We start from the raw sequence: 24,650 nt of genomic DNA, 5'->3' as shown, positions 1-24,650 counted from the left end.
CTTGGATTTCTTGCTCCATATATATATGGGGAGAGAGAGAGAGACAGAGAGAGCCAAATATATATACACACTTCAGGAAAAGAAAAACAAGAAAAATAGTAGGTTGTTTTTCAATAGATGGTGTTACTCTTGGATGCAGGACCCTAGAGAATGTCCCATATCACAGAAAACCTGCTACACTGCCAGCCCTTAGAGAAGAGATTCAAAATGCACGTGCAGCAATCCCAATGACCAAGGTTACTCGAGCAGCAGTTTGCTGTGCTAATAAATGCCTAGAAGATAACGTCCACCACTCTGAGCACCTCTTGTAATGGTAGAGGCCAAATGTAACTTGTATTAATCTCATGATGTCTCAATCAATTTAATATTAAAATATTTACACAAGTTTTTCCTTCCCTGAAGTGTGCATACATTTTTTGGTTCTCTCTCTCTCTCTGTCTCTCTCTTTCTCTGCCTCTGTCTCTCTCTATATATTCATATACATATATATACATATATACATATACATATACATATATACATATATATATAAAGAAATATGGTCGATTTACTAGGAAAGCAGAGAAAATATGTCATACAAAATGCCCTCCTAAAGTCACCAAAAGCAAAAAATTCTGAAAAACAAATTTAAGAACAACAAGAAGGATAAGAAATAAAAAATAATAATAAATATAATACATATAAATCCTACTGTCACAATAATTATCTTAACAATCAGTGGTCTAAATACATGGGTTGAAAGACAGGTTGTCACAGTAGATCAAAACACAAGGCCCAGTTTGTCTTGTACCTGTTGTCTACAAGAAATCAGCTTTAAAAACAGAGTACATCTATTAAAGCTAATGTCATGGAGAAAGAAATGAAAGTAGCTCTATCGCTTGCAGACAGCAGCTTCAGAGCAATGAAAGTTCTCAGGGATAAAAGGGGACATTATGTGTTGATAAAGGGGTCAGTGGTCCTAGAAGTCATCATAATTCTTAATGTGCATTTGCCTGACAACAAAGCATTGAAACACATGTGACAAAAGCTAATAACGCTCGACTAGAAATAAGTAAACCCACTGTCAGAGTTGGAGACTTAGTCAGAAATGGGCAGAGGGAGTAGGCAGAAGATCAGCAAGGACATAACTGAACTTAACAGTGCCATCAATCAAAGAGATGTAATTGCCACTTATGGACTTCTTCCTCCAGAAGCAGCAGAAAGCACACCCTTTCTGAAGTTCCTGTGGAATATTCTCCAAGATAAAGCACAGGCTGAGCCATTAGACAGAATGTAAGGAGTGTAGAGGACTGGAAATCCTAAAGTGTTTATTCCTAGCACACAAATGCAATCAAACAAAAGATCAGTAACTGAATATGATTGAAATATCCACAAATAATTGGAAAGTAAACAATATACTTGTAGGTAACACATGAGTCAAAGAAGGATACTATCATATTTAAAAATATTTTGAACTAAATAAAAATACTACTTGTCAAAGTATATGGGATATGGTGAAGGCAGTACTTTGAGGGAAATTTGTAGCACTGTACAGACATAGATGTAAAGAGGAAACATCTAAAACTAACCATGTAATTTTCCATGTTTGGAAGCAGAAGGAAAAGAGCAAGTTAAAGTAAGAAGATGCATGTGTGTGGTAGCACTCACCTGTAGTCCCACCACTCAGGAGGTTGAGGCAGGAGGATCTTCGTGAGTTCAAGGCTAACCTGGGCTCCATAGTGAGTTTAAGGCCACCCTAAGCTGCACAGCAAGACCTTTTCTCAAAAAAAAACAACAAAAAAAAAAAGAGAGAGAGAGAGAAAGAAAGGAATAGAAAAGAAAAACAGTGTAGAAATCAATGGAATTGAAAAGAGGAGATCACTTAAGAAAATCAATGAAACCAAAACCAGTTCTTTAAAAAGTCAAATAAAATCAACTAGTCCCTAGCCAGTTTAAGAAAAAAAGTGAGATGACATAAAATTACTAATCTCAAAAATCAAAGACGAGACAGTAGTGCATAGTCCATACAAAGAACAACTGCTAACTTGGATGAAATGAACCTCTTCCTGGGAAGACACAATTTGCCGAAATAGATGCAAGAAGAAGTAGGCCACATGAATATCTATGTCCAGTAAAGAAACTGAATCAGCAATTAATAAAACTTTCCAAAACAGAAAGGGCCACATCAGTTCAGTAGTGAATTCTCAGAGAAATTGTGAGGAAGAAATCACACCCACTCTCTGTTACCTCTTCTCGAAGACAGAAGCAGACAGAATACTTCCTAACTCTTCATCTGGGCTGTGCTGTGACCCAGCGCCAGGCAGACCACGATGGCCCTGCCTTGAGCACTTGATGGTGAGCCACGCCCGTTCTCTGTCTTGGGAGGCTGAGAGGCATGGTGGCTTCTGTGTCAGGAAGGTAAGATCGGATGGGAAGCAAAGGCAAACCTGACCCCCACCGAGGCACGCAGGGGCCTTAGCTCTGCCCTTGGCTGCATGGCCAAAATCAGCCACCGTCAATGGAACCTTGTGAAGATACGGCCAGGTGTGCACTGCACCAGCACAGTTCAGCTTCTCCTCCTGGAAGAGCCCCTGTTGTGGTCACTGGTTCCCATTTGTGCTTGAAGTGAGGAAACCGAGGCTTGCGAGGGTCAAGTCGCTCCCTGTGGCATCGTTAGAGTGAAAGACTAGAACCGCACAATTCAAACGCCTGGGTTAAGGGGAAGCTGGTTCTCTTTCCACCATAGCCTTCTCCATCCGCTGCCTTCCTGAGCAACACTTCAGAAGACACCAGAGCCTCACAAAACGTTGAACCACAGAGTCCAACTTGGTCAACAGTGAACTAGATATGCTTCCTCCAGTGGACTTCTCAACACCATAAACACTATGACACTAATGGTGACCTTCTTCAGGAGATGGTCTACTTCATTATAAAACTTTCTTTTCACAAGTCCTTGAGTCTCTTGGTGCACAAGTAGCCTTAGGATCCCACACTGCACAGGGAGGCCTTGATGCCCATGTGGACGCTCCTTTTGATTTGCCCCTACACACAGAAAATAACAGGAAGGACAGTGTGTCCCCATAATGCCAGCTAGACCAATCCTCATTACCCCAGCTGGTACAGGGCCCCCACTTTCCAGGGGGACCCAATTGAAGATGTTACCTAGGTGCCTGGAACCGTGCACAGCACCAAACACTTTTGTCCTTACCTGTTACATATTAATGATGAAGTTCAATTAGAAACAAGGGACAGTAAGAAAGATGCAACAATCATTGTTCTCCACTTAACAATAAAATAGGCCAATTATAATAACATGCTGTGATGGACATTATTAAATGAATGAGCTCTTTCCGGAATGTTCCGTTTACCATTTCAGGCTGCAGTGGGCCATGTTCTGTCTGAAACCCTAGAAAGTGGGACTTGGACAGCGACACTGCTCTGTCCTCCTGAGACAGCTTAGACCCTGCTGTGTGCCTCTGACAAGGGGACCTCGCGGCAAACACCGGACTTCTTGTCTTTGTTGTCCATTACTGCCTCAGGGGAGTTAAGAACCTTACCTCATAGCATACAGAAAGGGCAACCGACTTAGAAATGAGTGATTAGGTTGATTAGAAGACAGTGTCTGAGGAGCTAGGCATAGTGTTGCAGGTCTATAATCCCAGCACTCTGAGAGGCTGAGGCAGGAGGATTACAAGTTTGAGCTTAGCCTGGGTAATTAGCAACTTTGTGAAACCCTATCTCAAAATTTAAAAATAAAAAATGTAAAGAATGACTGGGAGCCAGGTGTGGTGGTGCACACTTATAATCCCAGCACTCAGGAGGCTGAGGCAGGAGGATCGCTGCAAGTTCAAGACCAGCCTGTGCTACAAAGTGAGCTCAGGGCCAGCCTGAACTGCATAGTGAGACCCTGTCTCTAAAAGACAAAAAAAAAAAGAGTTGCTAGGAATGTAGCTCAGTGAAGCAGCCATGGGTTTAATCCCCAACATCTCTCTCTCTCTCTCTCTCTCTCTCTCTCTCTCTCACACACACACACACACACACACACACACACACGGTCTTAGCATCCTGGTTAGTACAAGTTCTTCAGTCCAGATGCCCCTAGCAGGAGCAGTGAGACCTTTTAAACCCAGAACCCTTGAGTGTGGCTCCCACCCCTGACAGTCCCAAATCAACCAGTCTTTGTATTGTTTGGCTTTCATGTCCCATTGATCTGGACCATAGAACTATTGCTTGACTGACAACAAAGACAGAACATTAAATGTTTCCAAGTTTTGCTATGGTGTCTTGAGTTAATGTGTCATTTTTCAAAGAAGCTGAAAATCCTGTCATGTATAAGAACGGAGTATTTCTTGAAGAAAACAGTGTACTCATAACCAAATACCCTGCAGCTCATTAAACAGCATGTAAGGGGAGTAATGGGGAGCTTCAGCTATTCCAAGTGACTGGCCCGATAGCCCTCACCTGTGGGTCAGTTTCTACTCCCTGGTGACATCCTTCTGACCCAGTTGGCTAGACAGAGTAACAGGTATAATACCCTTTTTCCCTTGGGTGCCTGTGGATGGCTCTGTGACCACTCAGCTCCTCTGAGATGGGGCTCTTGGGTGTCTTCTCTGGCCACCACCCCTCCCTGGTCCTTGAAGAAGTGACAAAGTCTCCTGCCCACATCCTGCTTTGAGATCCCCCATCTCCGGCACAGGGCAAAAGTCAGAACTGAGGTCCCGCCGCTCCCCCTTCTGGTGTCCTTTCACCACGTTGTCCTCTTTCTGCATGAAGCCCAGCTTTTGTGTCAGCACTGTGGCCAGGAAGGGGAGAACGTGTGTTCATGACCCTGGCTGTCGTCAGCAGCGAGGAGAGCTCACAGACAGGCTGTTGGTCCCCAGTAGTGGACCTGTTTTGATTGATTTTTAAGACTTTCTGTTTTTCAGTGGTAATTTTGCCAACCCCATCTGCCTGCCTGACCACTTCCTGCCATTCCTAGAACTCTTCTTTCTCTGTTGCTTGGGCAGCATCAGCAAGGGGCCTCCTGGGGCCCAGGGTTGGATGAGACTGATTCGCACTGGAGGACAGGGTGCTGGACTCACACTGCAGCTCAGATCGTGTGGCTAAAGCCAGGACTGAGGCTGGAAGTGGCCTCCACGTCTCAGGACACAACGGATCACCGGACTCCCAAGGACAGGATTTGAGTCCTGGCTTATGTCAAGTCCCAGGCTCTTGGTGAAGGAGTGGGACAGTGTCCTTTAAAGAGATGCCCAGGGTTGTGAATGTACTGCAGGAAGCTACCTTCACGTCTGCTGCTGCCTTCAACGGGTCTGTTCTTCCTGCCCCCAAACACTCGTTTTCCTTCGCCTTACTGTGTTATTCTCATTTCCTCTTCCTTACTCTTCCATCTCCTCTCGGTTCTAATATGTATAGATCCACGTTCACAGAATGTATCCGGAACATGCCTGGACACTCACATAGAATCGAGAAGTATATCCCTTGTACGTCCTCAGGGACCTGTCATGACCAGTTCCTGCATTTCATCAATGATGCCCAGAGAGGTTGGCCAACTTCCCCAGAGTCACAATGCTGCCAGGGAACAAGGCATCAGATCTGATTCCTCAAGTCCCCGAGTCTCCTCTAGTGCACTCAGAGAAGGCAAATACGTGCTAACATTAACTCAAGAAATGTACAGATTGCTACATCTATGCGTGCGTGTGCTCTCTCTCTCTCTCTCTCTCTTTCTCTCTCTCTCTCTCTCTCACACACACACACACACACACACACACACACACGTGTGCATGCGCACCCCCCTCTAACTGCTCGTGATTTTTAATAAAAACAGTGCTCTTCCTTGCCGACCCCCCACCTTTCATTAGCTCAGATGACTCAGAGTTGACTTCGTATCTACATTAGTATCTGTAATGCATTTGTATGTGCATCTACATTTGTTAAAGCTCTCCTTGTGAGAAGCAATGCCCATTTTGAAACAAGCCCACACATATGTGAAAAATGTCATGCTTTGTATCATGTGGTGCCTCTGGGCATTTTGTCAAATTATTTCTTTTCTTCTACTTCGGGTCCTAGTGATCCCAGACACTCACTATTTGAGGGAGGAAAATGCCTTGCGCTCTCTCCCCTGGAAGTGCTCACCACTGTGTGCAGAAAGCGGCTGGGGCGAGGGGCTGGCTCCAGGGATCCTCCACATCCTCTCTTCCTCCCTGTCTCTCTGTCTTTGCCCTTATCCTCACCTGCACAGGGGCCCTGGTTATCTGCACCCCGCCTTTCCTCCTTTGGAGCAATCTCTGTTCTCTATGGCCACTCTGCCAACATTACTGTGATTTTCTGTGGCCCCTGCCCTCTCACTAGCTGAGTATTTGTGCCAGTGATCAGAGCAAGTACAGCAAGCAGATCCACGCATCCAGCTCTGTCCTTGTGGAGACGGCGGAAGGATCCCTCCAACTCTCATGCAAGCCCTCCCTTGAAAAATGCCTTTGCTGGTCCCACAGGGAAAGCACGCCCACCGGGACCAACCGGGTCACCAAAGCCACAGGCATGCTCTTCCCTGGACTCTTACACCTGTTTGCTGTGTGGGCACATTCCGCAGATCTTTGGCAGAGATAAAAAATCAATTCCAACCTTCGCAAATCTGCAGTGGGTCTCCCAAGGCACAGGGAGTGATCGGGCCTTGGTTTTCAAACCTTTGCTGCCCACGCCTGTACTCCTTGGTCCTGCTAATTGCCAGCCCTGGGCCTGGGCTTGGCTCTAATAAGACCTGAGTTCAGTTAGCAGTGCTGCTACCCTTGCTTTTTTGGGGGAGGATTAGATCATCCACGAAACAGCCCCCTTAATGTAAAAGGTTTGTATTTTCTAGGGAGGATGAAAGCATCAAAAGCCAGATGAAATGTTTCTGCCGCAGGACGGCCTCAACTCTCTTTTATGTCCAAAATCACAGCAAGTAACTTATTAGGAAAATGGGATATCTTGCTGTATTTAAATTGGAGAATATTTGGCATTGGTAAAATCAAGAGGGAATTGCAAGATCACCTAAAAAGAAGGGAGAAGCTTGGCTAACCCGAGGCTGTAGCACTTTGTACTTCTTGCTGGTGTTCGAGGCAGCACAGGGTAAAGACGGCAGCCCCTGGATGTGAGCTGCGGGTCCCCCAAAGCCTTGAGACAGCAAGGGGGTGACAGAGGAACCCCTCCAACCACTGAGGGAACTGGAAACTCCACTCACAGGGCCTTTTTACTTCAGGGCTTGCTGTGCTGGGACACAAATGTTTCCTAGAGCAGGCGGCACTCAGAGCTGGCACTGCTTCTATTTCAGAGCGCAGGATCCAGGGCAGCCTTCCCAGGGAGGCGGCCGTGGGAAGGTCCGAAGGTGTGGGAAAGAGCATTTAGAGCTCGTTGTTTCAGAAAGTGGGGAAGGTGTCACAATCTTAGAAGAGAGACAAAAAATGGGAAGGCAAGCAGTAGCGCTTTAATTTCGAGTCAGGCCAGCAGTGTATCCTGTGAGCTTGGAAGTGACGGTGTCCTAAAGAGGCTGAACAAGCACTTGGAGGCCAGATACCCCAGGGGCAACTAAAGTATTATGTACCTGGCTGGACTGTACTCTGGTCCTTACATCTGCAAGCGATCACGGAGCACCTTCCACGGATGCAGAGAGTGGACAGAGGGACACTGCTGTGCTCCCAAAAGCCCACTGTCTCGGCCAACAGGTGAATCCTTCCAGCGGCTCAGCTCTGCGTCCAGCCTCGTGCCTCTTCCCTGGGACTCTGTGGAGCACAAGGACACTGTTACTTAGGCAATAATGGTAGCTAAGGCTTCACCCAATGTGTGTAAAGAAGCCAGTAAGTGGTACCCTAGGCTTCTAACCTCTGCCCCAGCTGGAGAGAGAGAGAGAGAGACAGAGACAGAGGCAGAGACAGAGACAGAGAGAGGGAAAGGGAGAGACAGAGAGAGGGAAAGGGAGAGAAAGGGGGAAGGGGAGGGGGAGGGGGAGGGGGAGAGGGAGAGGGAGAGGGGTGGAAGGTCTGCCTGACCAGAGCCTCCCGGACTCCAGGTACAGGGATACGTGGGGCTCTTGGACTTGTAAAGGAATTTTGTACCTCAGATGTTCAAAGTATCCTCTGAAATAGAATTCCAAAGAGCTGTTTCTTAAGAACTATTTAAATGAATAATCTGCTGAATGGGAAACACAAATATTCACTAGAAGTAATTGGCTTCTAAAAGAGTAACCGATTCAAGGGAAGAATCAAAGGCAAACCCAGTCTCTTTCATTTTTGTTTCGTGCATCCCCAGTGCTCTGCTCACCCCCACTGCCCAGGGTCCGCCCGTGGGAGCAGGGGTGTGAGCTCATGGCCAGCACCGGCGGGGGCGTGTGCGCTAAGAGCTACCGGGAAGTTGCACTTGTCTACATGTGCGCACATGAGTGTGCGTGTGTGGATGTGTGATGTGAACAATGTTCCTATCCCAGGGTCTTAATTCAGGAACTTGTGCAGGGCCCAAAAATGGCCCCCAAGACCACCCTCCCTCTGTAAAACCCGCCAGTCATCAACAGCTGTGCACTGAGCATCTATCAGCAAATGATGACCCAAAGATTCACAAATGTTAGAAGTAGAGTTTTCGTTCCAAAACCCCTTCTGGTTATGGGGATGCTGCTAATAGAGCCAATATTAAGGTAGAGCAGAATTTCATCTTGACACTGTTTCTCATAAATATAAGATTCCCTGAGATACAGTGTTTTGTGAAGTATTTTCACATACATTGTTGAATTCCATCTTCAAGAAAAAAATATTAAGTAGATCTACTCTCTCCATTTTACACATGAGCAAATACAATGCCAGAAAGTGAAGTCAAGATTTCTACTCCACAAACAACAAATGAGTAGGTGGATGATCTAATATTTGAACCCTGTCCTGAGGGTTCAAAGGCTAGAACTCCCATCAAATAGGTGCTTCCTGAAGTACTGATTATTTCACAGTAACCAAGGCTTTTAGCGCGAAAACATAGAAAATGCTTTCTTCATCCCGTAGTTACATCAGTCCCTCTGTGAACAGATATTATGCATCAGGGCTGACACGATGAGCACACAAGGAAACTGAGTTGTGGTCTCTACATTCAAAAGGCACAAGCCACATGCCCAGGCAATTACACAACAGCATTGAAAAATAAAGAAACAATCAGTGATGCTTTGTGATCACAAAGGAAGGCAGGAGTGGGTTGGAGTTGGTGAGGATTTCTCAAGAAAAGGAAGGGTAGATGGATGCATGCAGAAGTTGGTCCCCAAAATCTGTGGGGTCAGAGATTTATATGGTTCCAGGACAATGGTCCATAGGACACAGGCCTTGTGTCCTGGATCAAGGGTGACATTAGTGCCAGAGATATATGACTGGGTTTGAGACAAGGCTACAACAGCAAGGATCTCAATCCCTAAACAGGGCAGGTCAGGCAGTGACCGGCATGGGTAAGCAAAAGACAGTGACCAGTAGGTGCTTAGAACAATCCCAACACAGGTGCTCCATCTACAGCAGCTCCACTAATCCATGTGCCACCAGTGGCTGCCGGTTCTGAACCTACTGAAAGAGCGGGTTTGCGAAAGGTTGGCTCTGAACACAGGGGCATCACTCAATGTCAGTAGCTGAGTGGGGTGGAAGAGGGCCCTGAGGCTGACGAATGGGTCCCGAGGAAAGAGAGAACCAAACACAGTCAGTGACTGGGAACCTGCGGAGTGGGCAGTGACAAGCGGCCTGCAGCCTAGTGCCTCAGATTTAGAAAGCAGAACTGCTAGACGATTTCTACGTTGTCCAAAGTTCTCTGTCTTGCAACATGGTGGATGGCACATCTGTAGTGGGTCTGAATCAGCAGTCACTATACACTCATGCACCGCATGGGGGTGTTTCTGTCAACAATGGACTGCGCGTGCCACAGTGCTCCCCTGAGAGAACCCCACTGAAAGCGTCCCACTGCCCAGTGACGTCATCACCAGCATGGCATCAGGGCGCAACCTCTCACCTACGTGCTCGTGCTGGTGTTGGTGTAAACACCTACCCGGCAGCCAGCCGTACGGAAGCATGACACATGCAGTTAGTTCTCTACTTCATACAATAATAATAATAATAAGTGTCTGCGCTACAGGTTTGTGGGTTTGCCAGTATATGTTATAACTTTAGAGTATTCTCCCACTTATCTAGAAAAAAAGTTTAAACTCACAAGATACCTTGTTACACCCACACCTCATATAGACCACGTCTCTTCCTTTGCTCCATCACTTTCTCTTGTGCTTGATGGATCTCACGTTTTGTTCACCCTGGGCCTGGAGAGGTGAGCTCCCCCACAGCGTCCAAGGGTGCAGTGGGGTACATCGTCTACATCTGCGCCCGTGAACTCCGCCATGTCCACACAGTGGCCATTGTGCGTGAAGATGCCTTTCTCAGAAGTGTCCTCCTCGTTGTGGGGCACAGGACCCTGATTGCAATAGTGGAAGGATCGTCACCAAGATACAGCACCTTGTACGTCTGAGGTCTGGACTCTGGGAAGCACCGGGCTAAGCCCAGCACACACAGCGGCTCAGCTAACTCCGTGCAAGTGGTACGCACACCTCACCTCCGCCTTACCCTCGTGCAGCGAGTGCTCCCCTGGAGCGACAGTAGGGTTCCACCCCTGTCCTGTCTGATTTAGGGGCCACATGCTTTAAAAATTAGGCAGCAAAGACATCTTTTTCAGAGATCAACTTGTAAGGGCCAAGGGACTCGGGAAAACACTCCCACTGCACAGTTACGAAACAAGAAACAAGTAAACAGCATCTGAGTAACAAGAGGGGACAGCAGGTTGGCAAATGCAATGTGCAGGCTGGAACTTGTCTCACAGCCTGACCTAGCGTTTGCCTCTGTCCAGAAGGTGCAGAGAATTCTCTTGGAAACTCTTCCCCACACAGTGCCATGAGTCATCTCGGCCACCCCAGGATGCCATCAAGCATATGAAAGAGGCTCTTAGCTCACCTCCCTCGGACTTGAAGAAGCCAAGTCAGAGAATATGAACTGTGCTACTTTCCACCTTGTTCAAGAAGTAAGACTTGTGCACACCCCAACACCCTGCTCCAGACCTTATCCCAACCCCAAGTGCATGGGCTTTTCATTAAGGACATGAAAGCCTAAAGCCTTAAGCAGAATATCCCTTAGAATCTTTTCCCCCGACCTGGCATTTGTGGTACAGAAATGAAACAATTCATTCTGACAAGCTGCACTAAACTGAGGCCCGAAGCATACTGCGAGAGCCTCTCTGTGGAGCCCGTAAAGTTCTCGGGAAACATCACTTGACATCTGGCTTGCCAGATTCCTGCTGGGAGGTGGGCTTTGGTGTGCGGTGGTCGGTGTGGACTGCCATGTTGGCTCTGCACACCCCTGCGCATGAGTCCACAGGAAGGGGTCATGCCCAGGCATTCATTGGGCATGCGCCAGCTCACGCTCGAGGAGGCACAGGAGTGGAGATCACGCAGCCGGATTCTTGCACAGGGAAGGCAGGGGTAACCTAGGGATGTGAATGTTAGGCATGCACCTCTAAGAAGCATAGGACACGAGGTGCATGCTGCGGAATATGATTCAAACACCGAGACTCTTTAAAGTACACAGATGTGGGAAAAGAAAGGGGAACAGATGATCAGGCCTCGGTAATTGCTAGCAGGATCGCAAAGCTGAAGTTCTCTGTGCTTTCCTGGATAGGATGAAGACCTAGCTGGGCCACAAGAAAAAGGTGCTTAAAGTGTGATGCTCATCTCTCTGTGTACACCCGTAAAATAGAAGTGAAACATATTATTGCCACCTTATGGCAGTCATTCTTCAAGGCCCTTTAGGAAGAAGACAGCTACATAATAAGCATACTTGCATTTTTTGCAACTTCTTCGAATACTATTAGCACCTTGTTAAGCAGTGTACTACAGTGGTAACACCCTTGAGGTTAAGTGTTAGACTTCCAGGGCTCAGGCTAGAATCTATCCCTTCTTAATAGCAGTTTAAGGCCACTGACTTCAATTCCTTATGCTTCATTTTCCTTGTCTGTAATGTAAGGGTGATGATGTACTCTTCCTGATATTATTGTCACCCAAATAATAATTAACAGGGACTGGTTTGGGCTCCCTGAGTGCGTGCTGCTTTGATCCCAGCAGCCAGGCTTCCGGGACCTGGCAACTAGAAGCCACCTTGGTCTTCTCAAGGTGGCAGTGGGAACCAGTGCAGCCTTGCGTGTGAGGCCCTGGGTCTGTCCAAGCAGCATGGAGCCTGCTCAGGTCTGAGGCAAAGGATGAAAACTCATTTCTCAGTGCAAAGTCCACCAGACAGCTTGTGGCCATCGTTAATCCATCACATGGGGTTACAGGATACCTTGAAAGTTTACCGAAACCGATAGATCCTTTCTCTAAAAAATGCACATGTGTGTGTAAATGTATTAGGCTGGGTATTGGCTCAATATCTTGTGCCATACTAAAATAACAACAATTTTATCCATGTAGGAGGTTTGCATTTCTCCTGTAGGGAAGTCTCACATGGCAGGAGTACAGCTGTTGCCACAGGAGGCAGGTCGGGACCCAGCTTCCTCCAAATTTGCTGTTCTGCCAGTCCCTGAGATGCAGTTGCTAGCTGTGATGTCCACTTGAATGGACAGAGAAATGCCCAGGTGACTGGAGCACCATTCTGGGTGTGTCCTGATGATTGACAGAAAAGCCACATGCTGAGGAGCAAAGACCCACCGGGGCAGTGACCAGCAGGGTTGTAGCCTGGACTTACTAAACCCGGAAGCAGAAGGAAGTCTGTCGTTTTGCTTGTTTGAAAGAGCTCGCCACTGCCACCTGCATTTGTCGCCAGCTCCTCCAGGCTTCCACTGCAGACCTTCAGCTCCTGGACACAGGCTCCCACCAGATTCTGCAGTGAACTCCAGGCCTTTAACCGGGACTGGATCCTCCTGCTCTCCAGGGCACCAAGAGCCATTTTACACCCTTCCATCTCCACTCTGCAGGGAGCCATGGTGAGCCTGCTTTGTAAATCCATCACATATCTGTGCCCCTGGGAACATGAGTTACTGGCTCACTGCATCATATTTGTCTTCTATCCTAAGGAAACAGAAAGGTGAGAAGAGGCAGCAGGTGCACGTGAAGAAGTTGCCCATAGTGCTTTTGTCCACACAGCGCTTGGTCACACAGAGCCTGGCCACTTTGTCACATCCAGCTAACAGGGATTTGAAAATGTACTTTTCTGAGTGGTCATGGAATGAGTTAAGATGTTAGACAACCCATTACTAAAGAATAAGGAGGAATTCTGTAGCCAGGCATGGTGGCACACATTTGTAATCCAGCACTCAGGGAGGCTGAGGCAGAAAGGTTGAAAGTTTGAGCCAAGAGTGGGTAATTTAGAAAGTTAGCCAGACCCTGGTTCAAAATAAAAATATGGAAACAGAGCTGAGGATGTAGTTCAGTGTAAAAGTCCTGTGTTAAATCTCTAGTACAGAAAGAAAAAGAATGCCAATTATCAATTCTTAGTCCACAGCAAATAATAACAACACCACACAGCTGTCCATGCTGCTGACTGGTGGGAGGGCCTGCGTGGACCATGGTGGGCATTTGCTGCATGAGAGAGTTGTACAGCATAAGAGTTAATCAGGCCACCCCACTGCCGTGCTCTTCCAGTGCCAGCTGCGCTCATGAGAGGAAAGCACCAATAAACTGGAGATTTCACTCAGCTACACAAAATCTCTGCAGGGTAAAGTTCCAGTGCCTCTCTCCTCTCTGAGTTCATCAGAAAACAGAGGGTGCAGTTTTGAATTCTGGTTGCCACCATGGACAACAGGCTGCAGAGGCAGGAGAGTACATACAACGTCCTGCCCCGTTGATCCATGGGCTTGCCTTCCAATTCCTGGATAATAATGCGCTCAGATTGCAGAAACCAGGAGTGCTTGTGTTTTCCACTATCAAATGAGCCTGCATGAGATCATTGCCACATGGTGCTGTGTTCTGGTTCTGATTTGGGGACAGTTCCCAGGACTGCACGATTTTCCTTCTGTCCTGTGGCCACGGTGGGGAAGGACAGAGTAAGAAGGAAGGAGGAATATGAGTGGAAACACTTAAGCAGTGAGTTCACAGAATGTATGAAGCATCTGAAATTTATCAAATGGGTTGTAAAATTCATTACAGCAAACACTGGCTGACTGCTCCATGATAGGTCTTTGTCTGCATTAGAGCCGAGGAACCACAGCCACGCCCACTGACTTCCTTGGTCCACACTGCTCCTCAGGGAATCTTCCACACACCCGCGTGGCAACGTATGCCCATGGCGGCTGAAGGTTCAATACATCCAAACCCCCGAACCCATTCATATGGCAAGAAGATAAATTAAAATCCCTCCCTTCCCTGCTGCTCCTTCTCTGACCCTAGGCATTCCTGCAACAGTCCTCTCAGGAGTCCTCAGTTTGACAAGTTGCCTTCCTTTAAATGAACTTTCCCAGAGGTCTATTGGGAGGCTGCTTCATGTGCAGTGTAGCAGAGTTTAGACTCTGGAGCCAAGATCTATGGGTTAAAATCCCGACTTTGCCAGTTCGACAGGGTCACTTTAAAATTTCTTTCTGCGGTTTCCTCACCAGAAACAGGTGGAAGATAGGAGTACTCTGCATCATAGGGTTACTTTGAGTTCTAAATGATATAATTGGTGGGAAGAGCTTAGTACATCTGGAAGACAATACATATTCAAGCATTGCTTGGTATCATCATTACATGTTATCAAGCCTATTAAAAAATTGCAGATGTAAGTCGTGCTCTCAGTCTAGTTGGGGGTTAAAAGAGAAGATCTGAGATGAGTCGGGGAGAAAACTCTGATACGATGCATTCCAAATGTGTAAATACTTTGAAGGAGGAAACAATCAACATTTGCAGAAATTTCCTAAGAATGGCTAAGTGATATGAACTTACTAGAAGTGGGAGAGCTCAGCTGAATAAAAAACAGGACAGGGGGCACTGCAGAAAAGGATTAAAAAATAGACTAGGAAGCGCGAAAGGTAGGAACGATTGTGCAAGGCAGAGGGAAGGAAGAAGAGCCATATGCCCTCCAAGGAACATGCTAAAATGCAGGGAAGTTGGATGGGAAGATTGGCATTCTCCAGCAACACTGCAGGAACACCGAAATGTGATAACTGTGTCTTAGAGAGTGCAAGACACACACTCTGGCATATTGGGAAGGAGAAGTCTGGTGCTGAGATTCCTTCCACAAATTTGTTCCAGTTTTCTCACCACGCCGTGAACTTCTGAGACAGAGCAGACCAAAGTCATCATCAAAACCACAGCTCCTCAATGTGACTGACACACTGGAAGTGTTCGGCAATTTGTAGAAATAAAAGACAAGGAGGAAGGAGGGCAGGGAGAAAGAGAAACAGGAAAGAAGGGAGGACAAGGGCAACTTTCATTGTCAGAGCTGGGCAGTGTGCTGTCTGTCTGACTGCGTGGTTCATGCTGTTCACTGCCTATGATTATTCACCAAGAGTCTCACCTTTTCTTCCTTGATTGAATTTAAGCTGCAAATTTTGCCTCCTCCTTCACTCTTGGTGACTGTCTCAAGGTGTTCTCTCAGGGTCACTGCCAGTGGTAAGGAAGCAGACCTGTGAACCAGGAAAGCTTTAGGCATCCTGTTTGTAATGTCATCAATCAACCATGAGCTACATGACAAGCTAAGACAAGGTGCAGCAGGGGGACGGGAGAAATGGTGAGGATCAGGTCATCCTGGGGGAAAGAAAGCCCTCCCCTCTTTGCCTTTTCTCTAAAGGTGAAATTCACTAAGACTTTGGGTTTCCTCTGAGAGCTGCCTGGAGCTTGGGGTGTGTGTGTGTGTGTGTGTGTGTGTGTGTGTGTGTGTGTAGGCTGTGAGTTCATCCAGTACTGAAAAGTTTCGGTGATAAAGGAAAAGAGTTGATGAGTTCCCTAGGTAAGAATACCAGGTGGCCTTCAGTGATTAGACAGAGGAGGAATGAATGCCCTCAGAGAAAAATCCCCCTCAGTCCAGTCCAAGATGGCACCCATGGAGACAGTGAGTAGCTCTCTGTGGAAGCCTCCTGCCTCTTGTTGGAGGATGGAGCAGCACCACTGCCTTCAGAAACTGAGGGGTGGAGAAATGTTGGTGTGACTCATGATCACCTGAGCTCTACATCTTTCCCGTGCTAGGTAGTTTTCAGTTCTGTTCAAAATTGCACGCACAAACCACCTGGGCTCCAAACAGAAGCTGGAAGATTCTAGCAGGAGGGAGTGAGAACACCAAACCTTTAGCCTCATCTGTTTCTCTTGTTGTTGTTGTTTTTAAAATAAAGCTGCAATTGGCCCAGTGTGATCTGTTAAGTGTCTTATTATAAACTTGAACATCAACAGCGGTTAGGGAAAAAAAATGATGAAACTTGCGGCCAAAAACAAAACGCAGAAAAAAGAAAAAGAAAGAAAGGAAGGAAGGGAAGGTCTGAATGAGTGGCAGTTCCCATTTCTTTACAAGTGTTACATTTCAGTCCCCCTGCCACTACCACATGTTTCCTGTTCACAGATAATTTGTACAACATATTTTATCATTCAGTTTTAGACACAGTTGAAAGGCTTTTGCCTAAGGCTTGGAACACTTTGAAAATTGTATACCATTTGCAAGGCTTTCTTCTGCTTCACTGTGCAATTAGGTGACTGTCTTTCTACAGACGTCGAATTTATCATTTATGGGACTGTGGATGTGTGCGTGTCTGTGTGCGCACGCGCGTGAGCGTGTTGGAAGCCAAGGTGAACCAGAAAATGAATGGGAGGGGCTTTCAATAAGCGACAGATGAGGGATTAGGAAGCAGAGCGGTCCTCTCGGCTTCAGAAGGGTTGGAGTTTCAAGCAGCAAGTGCATTTTCACCCTTCAAGGACTTGGGTCTGGGACATGTTGGTTCTAAGCGTTGTTTACATATTGATTCCACTTTATGAGTCTGACTACTAGTTAAATCACAGCGTAATGATCTAAAGACACCTAGGCTCATTAATCTCTGCGTATGCCACTCCAGGACTTTCTGTTCGCTCTCCCTGCCTTCTCCGCCCTGCCTTGCTAGATTTCACAGCTTGTGTGTGCAGCACTGGTGTGCTCGGAGCCTCCCCTGGTGGAAGTTCTTGGCAAAGGTGGTCCACCCAGGAAAAGGGAAGCTGGGTCCCGGCCCAGGGCCAGGGTTCTGCAGTCCAGCAACAGGGACGCAGCAATGGGGCCGGACTCCGGCTCTGCCTGAATTCCCAGCTTGCTGCCGTGTTTTCCATACCCTGAATTTTAAAGTCAGATGTGATGAAAGATAACTTATTCTCACCCATATGCCACTTTGTATTTTTCCACTGGATAACGCAGATGCAGAGAGAGGAGGGAACCTAACCCAGCACTTTTCCTCTGAGGAAAAGCTCAGCATCCCTCATCACGCAGAGGTGCGGCTCTCCTCCAGGCTTCTCAAAACACAGCAATAAAATGGGTGGAGAAGGAACAGCGCGGCCCTGGATGGGAGAATTTGGGTCTGCCTCTGCCCTCTCCAGCGCTTTATCTTTTCCTGTGCAAACTTTCCACTTTAATTTCACAGAGACCACGTCTCAGGGATATTTGTCAGTCTCTAAATCCTGGAGTATATCTGCGTTTTAAGTCATGAAGCCTTCTAAGGCTGCTTTTGGGGGGCAGAAAACGGGGGCTACGGAGCTAAAAATAGTCGATTAATACCTGCAAGCACTGTTGATTATGATGAGTAGGATGACAGATTTGTAATCCTTGCCAGTGGCGGGAGGAAACAACAGGATGTGGAATTCACTTAGAAAATCTGTACAAGCCTGTAACAAAACTTGACCTTAAATAACAGGGGCGTAGGGGCTGGGGATTTAGCTCAGCGGCAAAGCGCCTGCCTGGCAAGCACAAGGTTGTGAGTTCAGTTCCCGGTACCGGAGAAAAACCAAAAAAAAAAAATAAAAATAAAAATAACGGGGGCGTGAGGAGACAAGAGGTACAGGAAGCTTCCCCTGGTACTGGTTTTTCAGGCAAGTATGTGCCAAAGAACAGCAACTTTTTGAAACAAATGATTATTAAATTTAAATCATCTTATCGTCCATGTCACTCTGTATGTTAAGCAGGCAAGAAGCACCAGAAAACGTCCTAAGTAAATCTATTAAAATAATTGCCAGACTAATACCCTATGGTATTATAGAACCATATTCTATGGTCATATGTTGATTAGAGATAGATATTAAAAAATACCACAATTACACTGAAAGACGGAGTCTGCCTCACAGTGACCCTGTCTGTTCGGAAACAAGAGCTGGACTTCAGAGAGGGCAGAGGTGCCCAGCCCAACACAAGCAAGCAGGATTCCAAAGCATTAAGGATAATGTAAAATAAAGCCACTTCGAGACGCTCTCCTGTGCACATAATAGGAAAGGACGGTCAACGCTGTGCAGACATTTGCTGGATTTATACGTGTGCACAGAGCCAAGACCAAGGTTTGGGTCAGTCGCAATGTCATTATGAGAGTAATTTATGGAAGACCGGCAGCAGGCGGAAGCTGCCAAGGCACCACGCTGAAAGCCCATCTTGAGTAAAGCAGAAAGTACTTTCCTGTTGAAATCCACCAAGACACTGTGCAACGACACCAACTCCTGGACCAGCAAAATCCTCGGTAGAAAGCCTGCTGTCCCCAGGGACCTGTAGGGTGGATGACAGGAGCTCAGAACAGCTGTTTTGATGGGGTTCACTCACAGTCTCTTCCATCTTTAGGGAGACAGGAACACAATGCTGAGTGTCCCCTGGAACATCTTTCACTGTCCTAATCAGCTCTGCTCTCAGGGCCAGCAGACCGACCTTTCTGCAGGCAGAGGGCCCCATGCTAAGTGGGCACATCACACACCGCTCATTAGCAGCCATGTGGGAGGAGAAGTTTGGAGGGGGAGAAGGGCTCGCTTTTGACACTGTTACTTGCTTGAGATGTGGCTGAAATAGAGCGCGTTTTGAGGTGTGAGAGAAAAACCCCCTCACCCTGTGGATATGGAGTTTGGAGAGATTCTTAACCCTGGCAGTTCACAAACTTAACCCTCCATCTGCGAAGCAGCATCTGGGACCTCAGTTCACAGGTGTGCGTGCAATGAGGCCTGGCCTTCCCAGACACGTGAGCAGCTGAATTCACATGCAGGAATTGTTCCGGAAATTGAACCACGCTGCATCTCTTTGAAGGGAATATGACTTTCAGGATCTGAGTTGAACCTATTCTTGCCACTGACTTTTTATATGACCTTGGGCAAATCATTTAACCTGCAGCTGCCTCTGTGACAGGAACAGTATGATTCTTGGTCTAAGACGCAATTTCAGAACAGAAACTCTCTCTTAATTTTGCTTCCATTTCCACTGCTTGATCTCATCATTGGGATGCAGCGAGCTGCTCTGCAGGGCTTTGGGACTGACCTGCCGCGAGTAGCATCAGGATGCATCATTCTCCCCGTAGCCTGATGAACAACGTGCTTGCAGCAAACTGAAAGGGTGTTGTCCTGGAACTGGGCAGACCCAGCCACCGGCTGGCTCACTTGTGCACTGTGCAGATGTGCAGGCTCAACCCTTCTCTGGACTGGACTCTGGCTCTGCTTGGATCCCCAGGTAGTGGCACAGATGAACTGAAAGTCTTAGGATCTTCTTTTAACTGGGCTCTGTACGTTGTAGGCACAAGCTGAAAGCAGTGCATTTATACCTCCCGTGAGCCAGGGGGCAGTCAAGCAGACTGATTGAAAGCTTTGCTTTCTAAGAGAACATTCTGAGTTGGAAGCATAGCACCTTCAGCATCCTCTTCAGCCTCTCTTCTCTCATCTATGCTATGGGAACATGATAGCTTCAGCCTTACAGGTGCTGAGAATTAAAAGACAGCATGCACAAAGGGTCTGGTACATCTGTGGCACTCAGTCTGTGTTGGCTGTTGTATTTTCTGATCCTCCTGCCTCCACAGCCTACTGGGACTCCTGTCTCACTCCTGTAGGGTCACTGGGGCCAAGGTTCTCCGCCCTACCCTGCAGAGCTATGAAATGCAGCTGGAAGTGGTGGAGGGGAGCAAGAGTTCAGGTCTTCTGGGTCTGCACTATGGTCTTTATTGTTCTTTTTACCCAAGCTGCCTCCTGTTTTGTGTTCCCACCAGCCATTCAGTGTAGTCCCTGTGCCTCTCCCTGTGGTCTCAGTGGCCCTAAAACATGACTGTTGAGGAGCCGAGAGCTTTAGTTTCTTCTTGCATCTCATGGCTGCTAGCAGACACCTTGCCCATGTGGTTCTCTTGCTTGAATTTGGTGGAGTGACCAGAAACCCTGGCACTAGGCCTGGTGAGGAAGGGAGAGAGAGTAAGATGGGCAGGGGGAGCTGTACTGGCCTGTTTTCTGCTGCAATAACAAAACATCACAGAGTGGTGATATACAACGGTGGGAAAGCATTCGGCCCACAGGTTTAGAGGTAGGGAATCCACAGTTGCCGGGCCTCAGCCACGGAGGCCCTCTGATGTGTGACCTGATGGTAGAAAGTGAGTGTGAGAGAGCCCATGAGAGCAGAAAGGCTGATGATTTCCTCCTTTAATCCCTAACTGGCCCCAGTGGCCATGCATTCATCCCTTTCTGAAGGCAGAAGCTCAGGACCCAAGCAGCTCCGAAAGGACACCTTCTCCACCCTATTACAGTGGCAAGTAATATTCCACATCAATTGGGAGGCACATTCTAGCATGAGCAAGAATGAAACCAGCTCACTTGGGATCACAGGGCTAGTGAGTAGCAAAGGGTAGATTTAAACCCAGGCCTACTCTCTGGGAAACCAGGTCACCATTGCTAGAGTCAGTGGGAAGACAGACAACCATGTCCTCTTCTGTAGGACAACAACTACTAAGGAATGACAAGGTGAAGGCAAAAGAGAGAATGGCCTCCAGTGCTACCAGATCTTACAGAGGTGTTCTGTGTGCTGAGACTTCAAGGGTGCAGGAAAGTGATGAAGGTGTGTGGAAGACGAAAGGGTGACCTAGCAAGGGACATCCTGCAAAAGTTTACGGAGAAGGAATGCCAGGCTACTGGAAATACTACTACACATGGGTGGTATTTCGAGTATTACACCACAGCGTTGGACAGGGAGGACTAGACACGGGTAGTATCACTAGTGTTGCACTCACCATGGGTTGTTTCCAGAACTACCCACAGGGGAAGTACCTACACGTATTCGGAGGTCAGAGCTTATCAGACATCAGTGTATGTCAGAATCACCTAGAATCACCTAAGTCAGAATTCCCACCATTGTAAATCACCACTCTATGATGTTTTGTTATTGCAGCAGAAAACAGGCCAGGACTCCATAAAACATGTTTTGGTGCACACCCTCCGTGCGTCTGATTCAATCAGCCTGTACTGAGCTCAAGAGCTTGCCTTTCTAAGGGCTTCCTGTGTGATGCTGGTGCTGCTGGCCCAGGCATCCTCTAGGAAAGCCACGGGCTGCAGGCATCATGAGAGGAGATGGGGAGGAAATTGGACCCTCATGGAAATCTTCTGTGTGACCTCCTTGTGGAGATACGAGGGAGGCTGCTCTTGCTTCTCTTTGTGGCCTCTGCTCTATTTGGAAACAGAAGTCTCAGGCTTCCTTCTCCCATCTGAGGATAAGGATGGAAATTCTCCAGCAGGATTGTTGCTCCCAGGTAAAGCTTGGGCAGCGCTTCCTGGTGCCCCATGAGGATTCCTTGTTCTTACTGCATCTCCTTGTTCTTAGGGGCCCACAGAGCAAAGATGCTTGCTTTTAATCTTAATATGGAGTCTGCAAGCTGACACACACTTGATTCAGCTTGTAGTTGAGCAACCAAGGAAGTCACCTGAGCTGGTGCAGCAGATTGGAGAGTTGGTACTGCATGGTGTCCTGGAGTGCTACATTGCACCCTTCCAGAGACACAGACAGGCCTGTCTCAAGCACTTGGTGATCTACACTCAAAGACTTTCAGAATGTTTAAGATCCTCCTAAGCACATTCTATAAAAATTGAGTCTCACTGAACTTATCATCTTGCATTTCAGCCTCCTCTCTAAAGCAGTTCACATATGCTCCCTGCACATTCTGCAACTAATAACTGGTCTAATAATACTCAATTTGTCTGCATATCATTTTTGGAAAGGACTTTGTACATTAAGTACTTGTTTACATTGAATTCTGCTATTCTGCTTTATTCCCCAAATCCAACTTTTCCAAGCTAGCAGAATTTAAAAACTCTATGAATATAAATAGTTCTTTTCAATGCAATCTTCATCTAAAACAACCATCTTTGTCAATTTTCACTGACCTTGTGACAAAAGTAGTCCAACCTTCCCTTTGAGTATTTCATGTATTATTGTTCCTGGACTTTTAAAAATGATTAATATAGTGACTTTTTCCTATGAGAAATGCAATAATTTATACTGAAAAACAGAAGTGAAAAACAAAGTATGAAAATGGAAGCAAACTACCCAATGCTTTAGTAATAGTAGATACCAGCGTCTCTTGTGTTCCTTTGAATGCTTCAAAAGAGTTCATTTCACTGGAGGTCATGTCTGAAGATTGCATTGTAGTTCTACACCCTGTGTATCTTTAAATTTAGACTTCATGCCCTGAATGTGTTTTAGGCTGAAGGTAAGTTCAAACTCCAGGTGTGCTCACACATTTTCCTTTCAAACTCATTGTGGGATCTTGCACTGGGCACCACTTACCTTTCAATTGAGAGCTCAGTGTTAGTTGAGTAATAATAAAGAAATACTTTCCAGGAATGTTGTTAAAGCGCAGGAGCTTAGAAGGAGATGGAATGACTCAAAAGCTTCCATATTTTTCTTGCTCAGGAATTTCTGTCTTGTCTTACATTTTTCTTTTTTGTACTGGGAATCGAGCTCAGGACATTGCACTTGCCATGCAGGAGCTTGTGTGGCTGAGCTACATCCCCGGCCTCTCATCTTATATTTTTCAATATCGTGTTTTGTTCTTGAAACTCCCTCATTATTCAGTGAAGAACTGATGCAATCCCAGGCAATAAGGAGGGAAGCGAGGAATTAGAAGACAGTGGGTGTGATTTTACGGGAAGGCTAGCATTGAGTGTCAGAACTTCCTCCAAACCCCAAATCACTCGCTGACCACTTGTGCGGATGGCAGGTCCTCCGACTCTCTGGGCCACAGTGCTCACAGCTCCTGAATGAAAACCACCTCCACTGGATTATCATGTTGCCAAATAAATTAGAGAAACGCTTCTAAAAGGTAAAGCAAATTAAAATGTCACAGGTCACTTGTCCAGAGGGTTGAAAATCCAGTGGCTTCAGAAAAGCGGCACACAGACCAATAGCTGTTGGTTTTGTTATAGGGTCAGGGAGGAAATGCTAAGCATGAATTCCCATTCTGCTTCAGTCCTTTCCGACAGCTACATGGAGATCATCTCATCTCTGTGTATCACATGCAGCATATGTGAAGAAACCTCCCGATCATCTTTCACAGGAATTCTTTCCAAGTGAGAAAGCAAATAATGGGGTCATGGGCTTTCTGGAGTAATACAACCCAGCTTTCTAGTGTGATTTTGATTAGCAAATTCTGTCCCTGGTTTTATTGTGTGGGGGGAAGTACCGGTCCATGATTTCATGCATTTTTGAAGGCAATAGAAGGAAATTTAACTCTAAGCATTTTATAGTTGCTCATAGGAGTGGATCCCGAAATTCACGAGGAGTCATCTTCAGAGAGCCTAGTGTTAAGCCGTGCTGAGCATTAATCACAAGGCAGAGGACAGAAGTCATGAATCGACAGATAGTAGAGCACACATTTCCATCACAGCTCATGGCCTTCATCTGCCTCCTCCTCGTTTGCATCACCGGCAGTGAAAGTCGTAAAGTGGGGGTGCAGCAGTTTCTTCTGGTTCTTTAAAATCCAATTCAGGCAAACGTCAGCCCACTTCAAGGTTCCCCGTGGAAGATTTCAATCTATGTTGAGAAGAGCTTCCTCTGTTCTCTCTATTCTTGTCTGTACTTTTAAAATCCTGCACGGCAGTGTTAAGCCCAATGAGCGTCAGTGTCTGAAAATGCCAAGGTATATATTCCATTTACTAAATGTGGATGTGCTTCGTCTCCTCGGATTACCTCACGCCATCCCAGATGTTGCCTGTTTACCACAGGGCCTCAATAACCCCTGTTGCTATTTAACAGAAATCAGGAATACAGGATGATTTTTTTAAACTCTGTTTTTATTTTTTTCAAGAAACTTTGATTAAATTGCAAGCTTTTAGCAAACTCAGATTGCTAACAATCTTAGTTACCCCCAAATTAGAGCTCATCTGTAAATCATTAGGATAAATGTTGTAGCAAAACCAGAAGTTTTTGCAATACCTTCTCCTTGGGCAGAAGACGTTCTGCTTCTGCGTAAATTTAGGTGATGTTGCCATCTAGTTATTCGTGGCTGAACTGTAGACAAGAACAAGGGAAAAGCTCGTATTAGATGGTGGATAGGAAAGAAAGCCTGGACCACAGTGCCAGGGAGTAAACCGGCTTGGACCTAAGCCAGTCCCACATCAGGGTCCCCTGAAGCCCAAGAGCCAGCATGGCTCAGGTTTCTTCCCATTTCTCCACAACAGCTACAAGCTTTTGCATAGCAAAACAATTTGGAAATATAATATAGTGGATCTGGTAACAAGGATGCACCCC

This window comes from Chinchilla lanigera, unplaced genomic scaffold, assembly GCF_000276665.1.
Source record: "Chinchilla lanigera isolate Chin_1 unplaced genomic scaffold, ChiLan1.0 scaffold00069, whole genome shotgun sequence".
Classification (NCBI taxonomy): domain Eukaryota; kingdom Metazoa; phylum Chordata; class Mammalia; order Rodentia; family Chinchillidae; genus Chinchilla; species Chinchilla lanigera.
Note: the sequence above shows the minus strand (reverse complement) of the source record.